Source organism: Agelaius tricolor, unplaced genomic scaffold, assembly GCF_023055355.1.
Source record: "Agelaius tricolor isolate 1412-34295 unplaced genomic scaffold, bAgeTri1.0.p SCAF_1, whole genome shotgun sequence".
Lineage (NCBI taxonomy): Eukaryota > Metazoa > Chordata > Aves > Passeriformes > Icteridae > Agelaius > Agelaius tricolor.
In genome coordinates, this window is record NW_027269261.1 from 97,492,729 (window position 1) to 97,512,244 (window position 19,516).

General features: G+C 41.6%; 1 protein-coding gene across 2 annotated transcripts in view; it reads right to left on the reverse strand.

Moving 5' to 3' along the window:
• FAM135A (family with sequence similarity 135 member A) overlaps positions 1 to 3,845 on the reverse strand; it is a 79,758-nt gene extending 75,913 nt beyond the window's left edge. For both annotated transcript variants that reach the window (XM_071445081.1, XM_071445076.1), the window contains exon 1: positions 3,785 to 3,845. The gene's annotated coding sequence lies outside the window, so the exon portion shown is untranslated. The remainder of the gene's footprint in view (positions 1 to 3,784) is intronic.
• Positions 3,846 to 19,516: the final 15,671 nt, after the last annotated feature.

Consider the following 19,516-nt stretch of genomic DNA (forward strand, 5'->3'; position numbering starts at 1 on the left):
TGACTTACAGAACCATAGAATGCAATCATCAAAGTTGGAAGAGATCTTTAAAGATCATCAAGTCCAAATGGCAACCCAGCACTACCACTGTAACCACTGAACTGTACCACCAGGATATAGGAACTTATAAAAGTTTTGAAGATTGCAAAATAAACAAACTTTTCATTAACAAAAAAAAAAAAAAAAAAAAAAAAAAAAAAAAAAAAAAAAAAATCACACCTTCCATGCTTGTTCATTAGGAGGAATACTGAATGCAAAATTAAATAATTAATAATTCAAGAAACTCTGAGCTATGGTCTTAGCTAACCAAAATAAATTCATGTGCTGGTACTTGACACAGTAGTACTTATTTAGGCTACAGGTTCTCTAAGCAACAGCCTGTCAGAGGTAACTGACATACAAAAACAGGCTGTCAAAACAAATATCCATCAAGGACAAAGGCTGGTCAACACACAGGTGCCACTCATCTTTCCTGTCATGAAAACAAAGCACTAGTGAGACTGTATTTTTCCATACAGAGAAAAAGGGGAAGAGGAAAACCCACACAATAAAACTGCAACTCTTCCACCCTGGCTAGCAAGAGAGTATATTCTGCCAAGACTGTCCTATAGTGTGTAGGGACTGGGAGATGAAAAAGAACAAAAAAGACTTCAAGACAGAAAACACAGAGTACCAGATGAAACAGTTACCAAGCAAGGATGAGTAACATCAGTCTTTATCACAATAACAACTTCAAACACTGAAACAAGGTCAACAGTAACAAGAATTCAGAACCCTTGATTGTTGATTCTCACACTGAGGTCCATCTTTGGTACTGAGTTAACTTTCAAATTTATTTGGGACAGCAACCAGTCCAAGAGAGAGACACAGGCACCAGTACTCTCAGCATTACATTAATAAACATTTGGGTACCTGCCTCCTAGGCTGGTGTAGGCAAGCAGGTTCTCTTCAAGGAAAAAACAGTGCAAGAGTCAGAGTTCATAAAGGGCTCCCAAACCTTTACCTGCAGTAGTTCAAAACCTAGCCACTCAAAGTAATCTGCCTCATTCCTCTGCCAGGATTTGCTTTCCTGTGCACCTCCCCAGGCAGACAGATGGCTGTGGCATTCATATCCCCTTCTAATCACTTCCAGCAAGAGAGCACCAAAACGCCAGATTGTAGCCTGGTGAGAATGAGATACTGATAGAAACATCCTGTCAAAGAGTGCTTATCATATCTCAAAACCACAACCAAGTCCACTAGAACTTGTCAGTGTCTTTCTCAGCAGATAACTGACTAGCAAAGTCAACAAGGAACGTCAGAGTGAGCAACGGATCTCAGTTTTCACATCTCCCCCTGCTTAGGAACTGAATTCACTAATTCTATATTTGTGAGAAAAAAGCACCAGAGACAGTCCTGGAACTGAGCTTTGAACCCCATGGGCTGCCAAGGGAAATGCTAAAACCACAAGACTGCAGTGTCAGGTAACAGCATCTCATCATCACTGGGGCTTCAGAAGAGATGCAAGGGCTTAGCTCTTCTGAAATCTGAACAGAGCCCAATGTGTTATTTTTGAGGTTTTGCTTAGCTCAAAACAAAAGTAAATTCTATCGCACCGGATCAAATTGAATCAACAACTGTGTTGGTTTGTCTGGCACATTTTCAAAATCACAGTTTTGAAGACAGAATTTGGTTGCTGTGTGCACTTTACTATTACTGATTACTATTCATGCCAAACCTTATACAGGCCAGTCAAATTGACCATAATTTGAATTGAAGGTAACAAATCAGTTTTATTAATAAAGGGCTAATTTAAGTCCAAAACCAGTATTTTCACATATCAGTCAACTCTCAACAGTAGTGTAGGATTGTATTTCACACAAGGGATATTTAAACCACTCCAAAGAATGAGTTCAAATTTGTATTGTCTGACTTTATCAATTGCCAAAGGAAAGCTTAAGAATTGACTTATGCCACTTACAGGGGGAAAAAGAAAACAATTGGTCCACCCAAGGAAAATGCAGACTAAGATTTATAGCTGTGCTCTGACATACCAAATGCAGGTACTCGGACTGTCACTACTGGTACAGTCATATGGAAGAAACAGAACAAGATCACAACTCTGTCCTTCACTCATTTAAAGTACTTGCAAAGATGCAGCCAGAGCCCAGATTATTGTCCACTTCCTACAAAACAATTCAGTTCTAATGAACTGTTGAACAGAATAATAAAAACTATGCTGGAGTACCTAATTTGTTCCTCCACAAATCCAGAATTCTTTCATTGTAAAAGAAAATCCAGAATTCTTTCATTGTAAAAAAGCCGTAATATTCCAGCAAACCAGAGATTTATTGAACTGGGTTTGGGCTGTGCTATTTATCCCTCAGCAAGGGCCAAGCAATTTTATCTTCACAGTCAAACTGCTAAGTTGGAGTTATTTAATGGATGAAAATGTAATGCCTTCCCTTCCAGAGTAATACAGATTCTGCAGCATCTGCTACTTGCTATCAGGCAAGCAAACCAAAAGGTGGTGCATGTGGAATTTACCTCAGGCTTTGCCTATTTATAAGACATTAAGCAAGTTGAAAGATCCACTTAAAAAAAAAAAAAAAAGTAAAACCCAGTAAAACAAAATAGGCATTTATGTCCACTCTACTTGATAAAACGTAAGATCTCAAATAGTAGCTTATTTATGTTTCAGTCAGCAAAATTCTCTGTAACCAGGAGAAAGGGGAAGTGGGTTTAAACACTTCAGCACAAATATCTCCTTGGGTATAGTATCAACATAATTGTAAATCCCCCAATTACAATTTTTGAAAAATCTGTTACACTACGCAACGTCTCTTCCAAGCAGTATATTTGCAATGCATAATTATCAAATAAAGCTTTCAAATTGGTTCTGTTCGAATTTTTGCTTGAAATAATACGAGAAACGAACACTATTTCCACCAGAGCGCTTACTGATCATGCAAATCCTGCCGAGCGCGCCCCGAGGTTAACTGAGCGCTGCCGAGATCCCAGGGTCGGCAGCGGGGGTGAGGAGCATCTGCGGAAGGCAGGGCAGCCCTGCCCCGCTCCGCCGGCGCTCCGAGGGGCACGGGCTGTTCCCGCTCGCACCGGGAGGCGGGAGCCGCCAGTGCCGCCCTCCGCGCACCAGGAAATAGCTGGGAGTTATTCCTAACGCTCGGCCAGCAACTTTCCACACTGCACGCAGAAACCAACACTTAAAATAAATAAATAAGAAAAAAATTAACGCCCCCTCGACTCTGTTTCAAACCCTGTGAGGGTCCCGTATGTCTCAGGAAAGGAAGGAGGGGAAAAGCACCATTGCCTCCAGCAGCTTCTAGTACCACGGCCGGCCCTCGGACACTTCGCGGCCGGGACGAGCGAGACATTATTTCTGACCTATTTTCGGCGCCGCCTCGGAGCGATAAACAATCAACAGCGGCGGCGAAACGCTGCCTGGGCAGAAACTTCTCCGGCCACGAGCCGCTCCCGAGGGCCGCGAGCCGTCCCCGACCGGGGGCTCGGAAAGAGTCCCCGGCCCGCGGCGGAGGCGGCCGAGCCCCCGCCCCAGCTCGCCGCCCACCCGGTCGGGCTGCGGAAAGGCTCCCCGAGTTTTCCTGCCGGGGAGCGGGGGGTCAGACCGACACAAACAAGTCCTCCGCCCGCCATGCCCGCGGCCCCAGAGACAGGCCGGCCACGGAGGGGTGCCCGCCTGCCCTACCCCTCCGGGAGGGGACGGACACGGTCCCGCCGCTCTGCCCGACCACCCTGCACCCCCTCGGCGCTCCCCGGCACCGACCTGGGACACAAAGGAGCGGCCACCGCTGCCCGCCGATCGCCCGTGCTTCCCTCGGAGTCCAGGCCGCGGCAGCACCGGGATGGCGTAGCGCAGGCATCCGACGCCAGCGCTTGCTGCTCCCGCGACGGCCCGTGCCGCCGGCGCCCGCTCTGCGCTGGGCGGGGAGGGAGGGGGGGCGCTGGGAGCCGGCCGAGCGCCGCTTCCTGCTGCCCGGCGCCGAGGGGCGGCGGGTGCCGGAGCCGCCGCCGAGAGGGCTGCGCCGGCGGCTAAGCAGAGGCCGGTGGTAGCGGCCGCATCCTCGGCTCTCCCGCCGGGATTTCCGCGCCTCCTCGCTCCGCTCCGAGGAGTCTCCCGTGCGGCTCCCGCGGCGGCCGCTGCTGGCGGCGGGAGCCCCGCTGTCCCCGCGATGCGCCCGGCTGGCGCTCGTGCTCCCCCTGCCGCCGGGCCGGGCCGGGCCGGGCCGGGCCGCGGCTCGGGCCCCTCCCGCGGCTCCGCGGGGCCGGTTGGGGCGGCCCCCAAGGGCCGGGAGAGCCCCGGAGCGGGAGGGACGCGACCCACGCAGGGCTCAGCCCTCGCTGCTTTCCCCCCGCGGCCCGCTCCAGAGAGCCCTTCGCGGCGCACGCCGTGGCGGGAGAGGCCCGCCCTCTGCCCTCTGCCGCCAGCGCTGCCTTCCCCGTGCCCGCTGTCCCGGCCTGGGCACGGAGCAGAGAGCGGCCCCCGGGGAAAGGGCTCCTCGGGTGGTGGGGGCAGCGGCGGGCCGGGCTGTGGGGCACCTGCCAGCCGGTGCAGGACTGGAGGTAATGAGCCTTTATTGAGAAAAAGTTCTCGTTTCTGTAGTAAGCCTTTTTATCAGTACGTGATATCAAAATAGCAGTAAGTCGGCTGTAAACGGCACTAATAAAACTGGTAGTCTTTAACGTTGAGGAGGAGGGATGCTGGGTACTACTATGTGGTTAACAAGTGCGGCATGTAGCTTGAAAATTAGTTTGTTCTATTGCAAACTATTGCAAACTGAATGATTGTTTGTCTGAAGAAAAATACTATTCTTCTTCCCCTTCTATGTGCCTGCCTTTATCTGAAAAAAAAATCTTGGACGTAAAGAAAATTTGTATAAAAAATAGTTTTTCAGACTCCCAGTGTGTGCTTCTTTCTCAATGCCTCACCCTGTAGCTGTTTTGCAGAGAGATGAATTGGAATGCAGGCAATTTGCTTTTAATTAAAGGGGTCTTTCAGTCAAGTCAGGTGGCAGCAATGTTAAATTTTATGTTAGTGTTTGTATAGAATTCTTTCAATATTTTTGTCACCAATTGATTTAGCATCCAGACATGCAAACAGAAATTTGACTGTGAAGGCAAAGAGCCAGATTGATGCTGGGTTGGGACAAATGACGGATGGGACAAATGACAGATGAGAAGCTGATTGCCATGAAGTACCAAAATCAGCTTTGTGAGACATCCTTGTGAGTTCTCAGCACCTTTTGTTTCTGTTAAATGTGATTGAGATTGTACTGCTGGCAGAAATTTACTGCAGGCTGATCCCATGGCTATTTGGAAATTTAATTTTTGTGAAGAGATTTCAGTTCATGGGAGATTAATGATTTAAATGAAACTTGCATCTGTTTTGTCAGGAGCATGTGAATGTCTCAATGCTTTTTAAAAAGGCAGTTTTGAAACTATCAGTGGCTGCCATTATTTGGTTTTGTCCTTGGTTATTTTGGGATAGGCTTTAGTAACTGCTTTGTGGTCCCACAGAGTCAGTTCCAACAACCAAAAAAATACTGGAGTAGTTATGCATGGCTGACACAAGGTCTCACCAGGCCTAAACACACCTCAGACCTGCCTCAGAAATTCAGCAGCTTTGTACTAAAAGATGCTCAGCACCAGATAATGCCTGTGGATCTCAAAAGCCAGATTTTATTGAAGATGTTCTGATTATTGAATAGTCCAGAAGCTGGCCTGGCAGTTTGGATGGACTTTTATATATCTGCACAGATAAATTCTTGTCTGGCTTGTAGTTTTTTTGTTATTTTATCTCTCCTTAACCTTGGCTGGACTTCTGCTATTAGGAGAATATATCTTGCAGGCTTCTTTCCCGTTAGATGGAGGAAGCATTTCTTGGTAACTGTATTGTCCACCGATATGAGCAGAAAACTGGCAGCTTGCTCCTGTAAATGGCAGAACTGCCATTAGAGAAATCTAATTTCATCCCTCACAAAAATCCACTTGTAAAGATGTATCATCAATCAGCCCAGCTGCCAACCTTGTCCCTCTTTTGTGTGTGGCAGTGAGTACTGGGGACGGGGTCCACCGACATCCCACACATATCCCATGTGCTTTCTGCTGCCTCCCTGTTTGTCCCTGCAAAGAGGGATGATCTGACAGCCCTGAATGAAGACAACCTTGTTCAACAGCAGCTCACTCAGTCCAAAGCTGTCTTTGTTTTCATCAGATTTTTAAAGTTTGGGTGCTGTACATAAGAACTGCCACAAAAAGGGTATCCTGTCAAGGCTGGATGCACTGATGAGCATTGCTTATTAGAGATATCTCTCATGAACTTATGGATTATTCTCACTAATAGCTAACATAGGGAAGCCTGGAAGTAATTGATTGCTTAGGTGTGATGTAGGAGACTCTAGAAACCACTTCTGCAATTTGAGTTCTGATGAAGCTGCCTTTTCCATGTGAAATGAATTTAAATCCTTAGTTCATATGGCTGGGCTGAGCATTTTTTCTAGTCCAGGATTTTGTTAAAAAATAAGTTATCGATTTATGGATGTGTCTGTCAGGTTCAATACAGCACTAATACTGGTCTGTATCCTCTAGCTAGCATCAAATTTGTGCAGACTCAGAAACCAAAGCTGTGGAGCCACCAGCAGCTGAACTGAGAAGCAGGATTGGGAACCCAGATGCAAAGCCACATGAAATCAACTGCACAGCTTCCAGTCTCAGAGCCAGCCTCTCCAGTGATAACCTGGGGGTCTTCCTGCACTGCTCCTGTGTGTGGTATGGACAGGCACACTGTGGGAATAATGTGGTAAAGGGCAAGTGAAGCCAAGTGGAACCACCAGTCTGGGAATAATCTGTGAGGCTCAATCCTGATTCCTGGAAAAAATAAACCACAATAGATATTCTGGCGAGGAAGCTTGGTAACTGTGCACAAGTGTGTATCAGGAGGTCCTTCAAGAAGAGTGTGGAGTAAATAAGCAGTTTTTCTGAGAAGTTTATATAGGTGGAAAAAGAGAAAGCTTGAATCTCAGAAAAATTGCCAGAGGAGAAAACAGAGGATGTAGAGTAGAACGATAAAGATTGCCAGATTTGGAGTGAACATTGTATCACAGGGATGGTTCATGTATTACTGTGTCTAGGATTTAAAACTGGGTAAGTATGAGTGGAGGCCTGATTCCTGTCAGAGAAGCAGCTGTTGATTGTGCTTGTTAGCTGTCAAAATATGGAAAAATGCTGAATGAACGTTCAACTGATTGCTCAATAAAAACACAATTCTAGACTACTGCCAGATTTGGCTGTGTGCCCTAAATAAATATCCAGATATTGGATACACAGCACCAAGCACGTTCATTTTCGGATAACAGATTTGTGTGAAACTTCCTCTGCAATGGCTTAAATCATAAGAAAACATAGAAACTAATTACATTTCGAGACTATTTTGATAACTGTGTGTTGAAAACAGTGAATGAAAAGATGCTTCTGTGTACTGCAAGGGATTGCAAAGTTCTAATTAGAATATATAATTACAAAATCATAATTAAGCTAGTATGTTACTAAAATAGAAAGCATTTCACTTACAATTTTTTTTTGCTTTAAATAATGTGGTCAAAACAATCTAAAGTAGCTTTTAAACTTTATTACTTAGTAAACAAATGCAATACTTATAGGATTCACAGAAGATTGGTTAAAAGCTACTTTTCCTCATATGACAAATAGTGATAATTTTTTGGGTGTTTGGGAATTGCAAAGCAAATGGGGGAAAATTAACAAATGGGGAATAAATGAGAGATATAAAAATACAGCAATAGAAATTAAAAGGTCAGCTTCCTCTTGTCAGCAGAGGCTCTCTGAAGGCTGCTCAAGATTGGGAACTCAGTGCTATAGCTACCTTCAGCTTGCATGGTATTAGGTTGATGCAAAAATAAGGAACTGGCTTTTTTGACGCACAGCATGCTAACAGTGATATAGGGAAGCCTTCACCATTGCTGTTGTCAGTGTTTTCAGATACGGCCACAAGAGTTTCAGTTTAGATGCCCTGACTTTAAATAAGGGACCTCTAAAGTGGCTGGAGGCAGGATTAAATGAATGGACACAGGTTAGGTGTTGGAACTGTGCAAGTAAAGATGGGAACAGGATTAATGCAAGGAGATCAGTTGATCAGTTGTGAAGTTCTAGTTGTACACGTGATGATCCAAAGGTGGAAGCACATTCAAAAGGAAAAAGGGAAGCAGAGAACCCACTAGAAGACTGCAATGCAGGCTTGCAGAAAAAAACAGGATTTAAAATACAGCATGTTAGTTACCCTTCTAAAAAAGAAAAGAAGAAACAAGGATATGGAAGAAATATAGTCCATAGGATGTTGGAACAAAACACCAACAGTCAGTTAGAAATGCTGAGAAAGACAGATTCTGCAGAGAAAACTGCATTTGGTTTTGCTTTTCTTTACATCAGAAAGAACTGCATGCATCAAGGGCACAGCATATGTGCTTTCAATTGATATTAGTGTCCATCAAATGAAAGGCAGAAGGAAGGGAGAATGAGGGAAGAAGATGTAAAAAAAGCATTTCTGAGACCTTTGGCTAGGTTTTAAGAAAGTAATCTACTTGAAGATTTGTTTAAAAACTCTAATGCCAAGAGAAGTTACTGGAAATAAATTTGCATTTACTGTCATTGCTCTTTAGCAAGTTCCCATGTGTCAAACCTAAATATCTCAATGAAGTAATACTTAATAATCATGTCAATATCTAACAATTTCAATTCTCGCCCTTTCTGGGAAGGCAGCAATAGAAACTAATTACACTTTCCCCAGTGCAGTAGCAATACTGTTTGAGCGATTCTCCTAGGCAGTGATGAGACCAAAAGTGCCCTATTTGCTGGCTATTGGGTGGACTCTTCTGTGGAGTCTCTGAAAACTGTTTTCTCCAAGTTGTTCCCTTGCCCTGTCATGGGAGGGCTGGGACCTTGTGTCTGTGGTCACAGCTGCACCCACATTGAAATTGCACCCTCCTCTCAGTGATGCCCAGGGCTTGCTCCTGCTAACCCCCAGCAGTGGTCTGGTCTCGTGTCAAGGGATTTCTGCCTTGGGGCCTTCTGCCCTGGCTGTTGGAAGGATATTCCATAGCCCAGCAGATCAGAGCTTAATGCTAAGTATTTTCTTATACTCAAATCACATGTTGCTTTATCCTAGGTTGCACTTAACATAAACAGTTCTCTTATGCTGTGTGTTGAGTAGCCTAGATCATAGAATCATAGAATTGTCAAGGTTAGAAAAAGCCTCTAAAATCATCGAGTCCATCTGTTAAACCCAGGACTGCCATGTTCACTACTAAAACATGTCCCCACGTGCCACATCTATACATCTTTTGAACTCTTCCATGGTGGTTTCATGACTTCTCGGGGCAGCCTGCTTCCCTGAATAGCACCATACACTGATGTTTCCACCAGAAATCTCTGTTTAGCATGTTGAGCTTCACAAGTTTAGGCTTACCAGCTCTTCCCATAAGGTAACTTCCCTTGGTAACTGGTTTCTGAATTAATTCTAATATTCTGTAGAATTTATATGGAGGAAAACACAGTACTCGAAGTATAACCTGGCTGGTGCCAGATGGACCAAGAGCACTGCATGTAGTGATGGGTCAGTCTGAATATTCAAGTCAAATGCCCCACAATTTTTTTAATTTGTGTTTTGGCAATATGAAATGATATTTCTGCAAACAATTTTATATGCAATATCAACTCCACGATCTTTTGGAGTATTTTCTCTCTTGTGTTATTTGGCTGCATTTTTCTGAGGTCAGGGGCAGTTTATTTTATCTAGTTTCTCTGGAGCTATGCTTTCTTTCCTCTGAATTTTTTGCACAATTTGGATATAATTTCTAAGATTAATTAATGTATTGTTTGATTTTGCTTCTAAAATACAAATGAAAATTTTTGAGAACAAATCTAAAAACAACAGTTAAAATATTCAACTAGATGCCTTCCCCCCACTTTCTATGTTGCTATTTATCACTGTCTTTTGTGTAAAGTGTCTTTCCCAACCTTGTGTTTGATTATGCAGTATAAGATTTACATTCTTTTTAAAATCAGAGTGTATCCTTCTGAGAGCTGGGAAGCACAGGAATACAATAAATCCATATGGATTTATTCTACAGCATGTTACTGATGGTTCAAATGATCACTCAGCTCTCATAATAAGCTTGAAAAGAGGAGAGAGAGAGACAGAGAAGTGTGGTGTGACAAGATGGAAGGAAAAACAAGAAAAACCTTTTGGGATTCAACCCTGTTTTGCTCACTCCTTTGCTCTTTTGAGTTTGTCAAGGACATAAACAGTCATGTATGCCCCGAGGCCAGAGCTTAAAGAGCGTGAGTCCTGTACTGGTTTGTTATAGAACTGGCACAAGAGATCCCCACAGCTGTGATTGCAATCACATTTAAAAAAAAACAAAACCCCCAAAAATATCACCCCAAAAAACCAACCAAAACCTAAGAAGAATAGAGAAAAAAAAGACTTTGTTGAGATTTGAAGGTGAATTAAAGCATAAATCTCATTTATTTACTCAATTTCATGAAAATGCACATCTGTTAGCAGAAATGTTTTAAAAGCTTTGCGTACATCTTTGGTGTCAGTCAACAATGAAGTTTTTAAAGCATGGGAGTACAAAAGTATGTAGTGTAGATAATCTCAAATCTATGATATTTTTAGTTTTGAATATATTAGTAGGAGGTTAGTAGTAATACAAACAACTGTGTGTTATTTTTTATTTGAACTATTGTATTTAATATTTAGTTAGAATATGAAAATCACTAAGATATCCTGATGGTCTTTTAATTGATCTTTCCAAATCTTCTGTTAAGTTTACAACCTCAACTGTTAAAAAAATGCATCCTTGCTAAACTTAAATGGTATTGCACAATTTCAGTAGTGTCAGATCTTTTGTTTAAATATACCACAGCTGTACATATCGTTTGGATTAAAAAATACTGTCTTGAAATAGAAAAAGTTGCTTAGATAGGAACTTCTGAAATGCTGAGATTTTAAGACCCTAATGATCATAATAATTTGAAAAGCATGAAAATAGAAATACACAGGTCAAATGCCATTCTGGAACACCAAAGTCCAAAGAGACATCTTGTTTTTCTAATATCAGGCAAGCATTTGAACAGAGTCAGTGGAAATAAAGGGTTTTTGCAATAAGATACTGTGGGTTTCCAAGTTAATATATGAGAAATAATATTCTGAAGGTTTCTGGCCCTTGCATAGCATTAAATGCCATTCGAAGGTGAAAAGAAAGTTGCATCTGAGGGCAAATACTTTCATTATTACTACGGTCAGTCTGCTTTCAAATTTCACTAACCATCGAAGCCATCTCATCTCCACTGAATCTGAAAGTGTTTTAGATTTTGATTGCCCTGGAGAAAAGTGAGATGATGTGTCTAGGTCAGGCTACTTTGTATCTCCAACAGAATTTATTTGTTTTTCTCTTTAGCTACCTCACAAATGAATTGGTTCAGGTATCCGCCAAAGTAGAAAGATGTAATACTCTTTTTATAAAGAAGGATGAGTGAAAGCATCACAAATTCTATTCACAACCAAGAGTCATACAAATACTGCCACTTAGAGAAAAAAAAAAAGTGTTTTTCAGGTTATTGTTCAATTTTATGCTACTGTATTACTTCAGCCAGTTCTGGCACAAAATAAATTTTGCAGTTCACTAATAAAATGGAAGAAAAATCCTCAACATCTACCATGTCTGCTATAATTTTTTTTTTATTATTATTTTATTATAAGTCTCACATTTTCTGGGATTTGAAATGCTGCATTGCTGCACTTAGACTTATAAAATAGGCTGGAAAACAGGACATCCAGAAGCTGAGACAGTTACAAAGCTAGTGAAACTTATCCATTAATTCAGGGTTTTTTAAACTGCCAGATCTTTTGAATTATTGAAGTGTTGCTATGGAAAAAACAGTATATTTATTCGGGTAAACAAAAGAGTTCCAGTCAAGATAATGGCTTTTACTACTGTCTGGTCAAGACAGTAAGAGTAATTGGTTTTCTGTTTGTGGTTGCCTGTACATTGGGGCTAGGCTAATCTTTATAGTTTCATTATAACAGGTGGAAGTGAAATGGGCAATTGTGAATGCCAGCCTGGTCAGGGAGAGAGAAACAGCACTCATTTCTCACAGTGGCTTGTGAGAATTTTAGGGAGTTGTAGGAATGTGATAATTTGTTAGTATAAACAATCTGCAGGTGGTGTTTTTCCACTGTTTTCCTGTTCTTCTCAAGGACGGTGTGTGAGAAAGATGTTTTTCATTAACTAGCCAATCAAGTAGAATGTATCGTAGTGGTCTATATAAACCAAAAAATCCTTTGTAATAAAGCTTCTTTTTCTCCTCTTGCAATTGGGCCTCTCATCTGTTCTTGTGTCATTCTTGGCTCAAGGGTGACAGACGACAACTTGGCTCTTCCCATCCCACTCCCTATCCAGAGCAACAGAGGCAGAAGCAGGTGTCTGTCTTTACAGCTGGTACAAATCCAAAGCAAGCTGCTGTTAACATCTCAGAGAATAGTCTGCCTTAACAGAGCTTTTCCTGAATGCCTGCAAAGACACTTTACCATTGTGTACACAAACCAAACACTGAAGGAGCTTATCCTGTCACTGCTAAATCAAATTAACTGTTGTTAAAGTCAGATCAAAATGGTGTTTTACACCGGTTGTTGTGCATCCATCCTATGCGCTGGTGTAGGGAGCCGGGACTAATACCATGCAACTACTGAGCTGCAAAATGACCCTGAGATACAACTTTGGACAACAGCAAGAAACAAAACCTTTTAATTCTTCAAAGTACAACACTGAATTGTCCACTATTCAGTCTACACACTGAGGAGCTTATCATGGTGTTGAGATAGCTAGACATGAGTGCAAGAATTGGGTAAAGAGGATGCAAAGTATGACAGAATCAAAAGTACAGTGGTACTACTTGCTGCTGCGTGGTGCAGAGAACTGTGAGCTAGTATTGATGGGACTAATGCATGTGCTCTGAGTCAACATGAATGTGTCACCCTCAGGACTGCTGCCAATAGATCTGCCTTTGGAAACCCCATAGAGCCTTGGCGATGGGGCTCAGGCCACAGGCTGTACTGCGCTGTGAGCAACGAGCCTCATGCAATGATGGGTACGTGTTCAAAACTGGCCTGTGTGCAAAGGTACATCACGTGCCAGTCCCCTTCATGCAACCCCCCATACTGGCTGATCGGGTCAATCTTAGTTCAAATTACCTTTTCCTCACTTTGGACAAGGAAGAATGAAACTGAGTTTGAGAGAGAAGAGGAAAGTGATCATTAGCATGGGGTATGATTGGTTTGCCTGTATTTCTTTTGCACAAAGAATGCGAAATTTCTGGGTGGATTTTGTCATACAATTCCTTACTTCAGTGCTCAGAGGATATTTTTCCCATGTTACAGGCCAATTCTGCTCAGCCTTTATTCCTTGTTCTTGCTATTATTCTGCTTGTAGTGATGGGAAAACCTTTCAGCCTAGCAGCAGACAGTGGTTGAATGCAATATATTACAAGAGATGGGAACGTTTTGCTTGCAAATGTGGATGGCTTCCTTCCTTCAGGAAGATCTTTTCTCCATGCTTATGTCTGAACATCACAGTATTTATGAATTTTTAGCCTATTGAAAAGGATTTAAAACACTTCTCTTCCTGCTGGGACCCTGTCCTTACATTCATATATATTTTTGAAAGATAATGTACACACAATTAATAATCAACTTTCTGGTTTCTTTTCTGTGGAAAACAATTCAATTCCAAAATTTTACTATATGCAGAAGTTGACTGTCTCAGAGATTCAGCTTGCACAATGGATTCCTTTTTTATATAAAAGTCATTACTTCTCAGTTATGGCTGTGTACTGCAAGCAGGGAATTACATTATACTTTACAAAACCCTATTTCCCCCTATCAGGTTCATGTGCAACAGGATTTATTCCTTCAATGCTAGTGATATTCTTCTAAGAATAAGGTCAAAGTAATGTAAAATCAGGATGTGACAAAGTTATATGCAACATTTTCATTTTTCACCACAGTCAGGCAGCTATTTCACTCACATTGGATGCCTGCAAAAATACTGTATTTAAATACAAGGCAAGTGCCCCAGTGAACTTTAAGATCATTGAATGTGTTTCAACATGTTACTGATAAGATGGGGAATTAAAATGCAGGTATTCCTTATCATCTTTGCTGAGACAGACAATGCACCTTTGACAGCTTTAAGTATTTGGTGGCTGCAAAGCTGTTTCTTTGTTCACAAAGATATTGTGAAGGGGAAATCATGCTCAGTATCCAAACAAGAAAGCAAACAGACCCAGTTTGTTGTCAGTTGTCCAGGATCACATTCCAGCATGGTACTCTGAGCACCATTATGCTGCTACTTGTCCTGCTGGCACATGTCAGGACAAGGCGTCTGCAATCAGGGCAGCAGATGGTTCTTTGGGTTGCCTAAAAGCAGGGTTGGCATGACACATCATTTATGATGCTGCAGAGAACAAAGTATTGGCATGAACCTAATAGCAGATCTCTGGATATTAAAGGCATCCTGTATTCCATTAATCCCTTCACACAGAACAGTAGCCCCCAAGTTTCCAGAGGGTTTCTATATTATTGTGCTTGCTAGTTTCATATCTGGTGATGCATATGCATTTAGTCCATAACCCATCCATTTAAACCCAATTAAAGACAACTGTTTGGGGAATATTTCTAGTTTTGACTGTGCTGGTGAACAGCACAACATGAGCTGCCTTGAAAACATCTGTGACTGCTGGGCCAACGGTTGAATTGCCAACACACAATTCTTGGCCAATTCATGTCATTCTGTTTTGCCAAGCTCCAGAGCAAAAGCAGCACAGTTCTGAGCAGTGATGACACAATGGTTAAACCCCCCCCACAAAATTCTCAGCATGGCAGAAATTTCATGACCCCAGTGCTGGTTGTATCCCATTTCCACTGTGGTATTTCTGAAAGAAAGGAGTGAAATAGGAAAGAATACTGACCTTCTGTGTGCCTTCCCTGCCACATCAGCTTGAGTTGTGCTGGGGAATGTTTCTAAGTGTTAGACTGTTTCATGTGTTAATGTTCACTATACATTGGCTGAGAGCATTCCAGAGAGCAGTGAGGGATGATACCAAGGGTTAGAGAACAGGCATTCTCTTAGCTGAACTGCTTGTTACAGCCAAATGCAGATACAGAGTGCAGCTATCAATCACTGCACTTACATTAATGATGTGATGCTTCTGCAGTGGATCAGGCCTCTATGCCTTAAATAATGTGCAATTAGTATTAAATAACTTCTAGCATGCATTATCATTGAAGTTCTGAGGGGGAGGCCAGTTATCAGAACCTCACTCAGACACAGCATGAAAATGTCTTCTGAGGAAGAAAGGGAGAAAGGAGGGAAGGAGGGGGAGGGAATGGGAGAAGATTATCAGTTACTTTCTCTTCAGAGCTGATGTGTCCTACTGTGTAAGGTCCTCTTCACTTTGGAGTGAGGTGACCAAGAACACAAGGTTTACAAAATAAAGGAGAACAGACACCCAAATATATATGGCCTGCAATCATTAGCAGAGATTTAATTCTTCTGTAAGGTGTTCCCTCTCTCCTGCCTCTGTCACCAGTTCAATTCATTTTCTGATATCTGCTCCTTGGAAATGGACTGAGTGCTACAGTTTCTTCCATGCCTATGAAAAATATTTCTCATGTATGCTATACCTCAGCCTCTTTACTGCCTATTATATATGAAAATCGTGAGGAAGGAAAGCAGAAACACTTTGTTTTCTTCCTTAAATACATGTTTTCCAAATTACCATTACTGAGCTTTAAAAAAATGCTGAGGCTTTACCAAAATAAACTATTGCTGTGTTCACCCTTTTCCCCAGTGGAACCTTTAGAAGTCATTTCTTCCAGCTTACATCTGTAACACAAAAGCCACAAAAAGCCTACTCTACTGTGAGTAGAAAGTGAGATTGTCATGACTTCATGAGTGAAACCACCAGGTAAGACAGGAGAAAAGGATCAGAAAAGGTACCAGAAGAAATGAGAGTGAAAATGGCATTAGTGCCAGCTAGAGCACCCTGGCATTTCACATAGTGAACCCAAGTCAGTGAAATACACACACAAGTACCAGTTACTTAATTCTTCACCTCTGATGCCATGTTATCACATTTAAATGTGCATGCACACCTAGAAGCATGTGGGTGTATATGCTCAGTCCCACTGTTGGCAGTCCCCTATGCATGTGGGACTGAGACAGCCTTGCCTCTGCTGGACTTCCCATTTGGCAACTCCTAAAAATAAATACAAACTGTTGGGAATTACAGGTTTTTCCATTATAAATTACATTTTTCTTAGCATGCTTAAGAACCAGCAGTCATCTGTGGATGCTCCAACCCTGGAAGTCTTCAAGGCCAGGATGAAGGATGGAGTTTTGAGCAACCTGATCTAGTGGAAGATGTCCCTGTCCCCAGCAGGCAGTTGAAACTAGATGAATGTAAATGTCGCTTCCAGCCCAAACCACTTGATTATGATGATCATAAAAGGCAAGGGGTTGGAACTAGACAATATTTAAGGTTCTTCCAACCTAAAGTGATTCTGTGAATCTATGGCTCTATATTTTATAGGATACCATTTCTAGTAATATAGTTTGCTTTTCATACAGATAAAGATCTTCTGAAAGTTTTGTGTTATTACAAATACAGGGTATGTTCAAGGTATACAGGAGGACCTACATTAACCTCTTATATAAAACATACAGAAATTAATATATCCACTTAATTTCTCACTTTTCATGGGTTATTTTAGTTGTATTTGTTTTCTCATGGATCATGATTACAGTGTATTTTTAATTACTCCTGCTATGGAGGTTAGTGTCCATTAACAGGAAAAGTTTATTTTATGCATTCAAAAAGCACATAAATTTCCAGCAACTAAAATATATTTTAAAATCCTCAAGCATCACAGTACTGGCAACAAATTTTATTCATGTTGGATAAGTTTAATTCAAGTTCTTTAACAATAACTTTGGTGCATTGAGTATAGAGGAAAAGATGGAACAATATATTAAATTATGTCTATCATCAGTCTAATATACATTGTCCTGTATTTATCTAAATAAAACCTTGGGCCTAATTTTCTGACATGTGCTCTTGGTAGAAGGTGGCAGGAGAAAGCAGTACAGAAATTACTAGGTGATATACAGCACCTTTGAGACACCATTCAAGTAGCAAACTTGACATTTGAACTCAGACAGACACACTAATTCTGGGATGCGTCAGTTCCTGTTCTAGCTTTCCCTTCTCATTTTAATTGCTTTGTTGCTTTTTACTTGGGGGTTTTTTTCGATTTTTTTCACTTCTGAATGAGAGATTCTTCTTCCTGATTTGCAAAGGAGCAACTGGAAACATGACTCTGCCCATTTTCTTATCTTATCTTGGCTCTGGCTGCATTTAAATTATCTGAGTAGGCTGCGGTAATGCAGCACCAGTCTCTTGCAATGGGAGAGGAATGAATGTTAATTCAGCTTGCTGGAGGAGGAGAATCAGCACATCTGTTGTCTGCTTTACATACTGTTCAGTATAACAATAGGAAATATTTAAATTGCAATGATCTACTATGATGTGTCTAAATATGACTGGAAAAAAGCTCATTAGTTCTGCACCTCTCAGATCTTGAGGCATGGTGCTGTAATGAGGAGCTCTGCAGGGGCAATTCCAAGCTCTCTGCTTGGACTTGGATGGCATGCACCACAGTGAAACTTGAATCCCTGATCCACTGAGATCTTGTGGGAAGTGAGGTATGACTTAAATAGTTGGAAGACTCAATTCACTTACTTGGGACAATTTATTAATTTTTATAATTTGCTACATAATATATTAGACATAATATTTTTAAGGACATGAGTGTAATGTTTCTCCTCTATCATATCCATCCATGCAGGAACAAGTAGTAGTGACAGGAAATATGATGTTACAATCACTTTTCCCCCCCTAATTGCCTTGGAAATAGAAACTATTTGCTAATCTTAACCACTAAACAGTGAAATTAATAGAATGAAGTGTGTTTGTAACCTGATAGGAAATTGTTTTGGAAAATGGTCTATCCATGCCCAATAATAACTGCTGAAAGTCCACTCTGTAGTACAAAATAAAACTACATTATTATAGAAGTATAGAATTTTTTGGGTTGAAAAGCACCTTAAAGATCAGCAACTTCTAAGCCCCCTACCATGGGCAGGGATACCTTCCACTGGACCAGGCTGCTCAAAGCCCCACTCAACCTGGCTTTGAACACTTCCAGGGATGGGTCATCTACAACTTCTCTGGGCAACCTGTTCAAGTGCCTCACCACCCTCGCAGTAAAGAATTCCCTCCTAATATCTAATTTAAACCTACTGTCTTTCAATTTAAAGTATTTCCACCTTGTCTTATCATTATATGTCCTTGTGCAAAGTCCCTTTCTAGCCCTCTTTTATGCTCTCTTTAGATACTAGAAGGCTTCTATATGATCTCCTAGAACCTTGTCTTCTCCAGACTGGTTATTATGTTGAAGATATTACCCCAAACAAAGTATGTGTTGCAACCAAATCCATCTTTGAAATTTCCTTTGCACTGTCAGCAGGCCTGCAGGCCAGTTTCCCTGTTGGCTGAACAAGCCTAGACAGGTCAAAGTAGATACTAACTTAGATCCAGCATGGTTAGCCATCAGTGGAGATCTCAGAGCATGTTAGGATTTGTGCTCTGCTCTTGAGAGCTAGCTCCCACCTAGATCTTGCACAACATTGTCAGGGTTTGTATGACCAAAGCATTTTATGTCTGGATGGGAACATCATCACTGAAAGGTGCAATTTAGCCAGATTATGACCTGCCCACACTAAATCCTGAAGACTACATGAAAGTTTAGCTGTGGGTATGTATCCTTTCCAAAGCCTCTGTGTGAGCCATGCTCTGCAGCAGTAGCTCCCATGAGGACTTCTCATCTGCAGTGGCTTGTCTTAGCTTCAGTTATACATTATTAGCACTGCATCTTTTTATTGGCCCGGACAATGCAGTGACCTAAACTGTGTGGTATTTTCTGGGTCCCCCTTCGTTGGGAAGAAATGATGAATCTGACTCCATGTTCTTAGAAGGCTAATCTATTATTTTATGATCTATATTATATTAAATTATAATTTAATTAAATAAGGATTCAATACAATTAATTAAATAATAATTAAATACTAAACTATACTCAAGAGTAGAGAAAGGATACAGACAGAAGGCTAAAAGATGCTAAAGAAAAACTTGTGTCTCTCTCTCCAGAGTCCGACACAGCTTGGTCAATAAATAAAAACAATTCACATTTTGGATGAACAATCTCCAACATTCCAAAGCAGCAAAACACAGGAGAAGCAAATGAAATAATATTGTTTTCCTTTTTCTCTGAGGCTTCTCAGCTTCCCAGGGGAAGACTCCT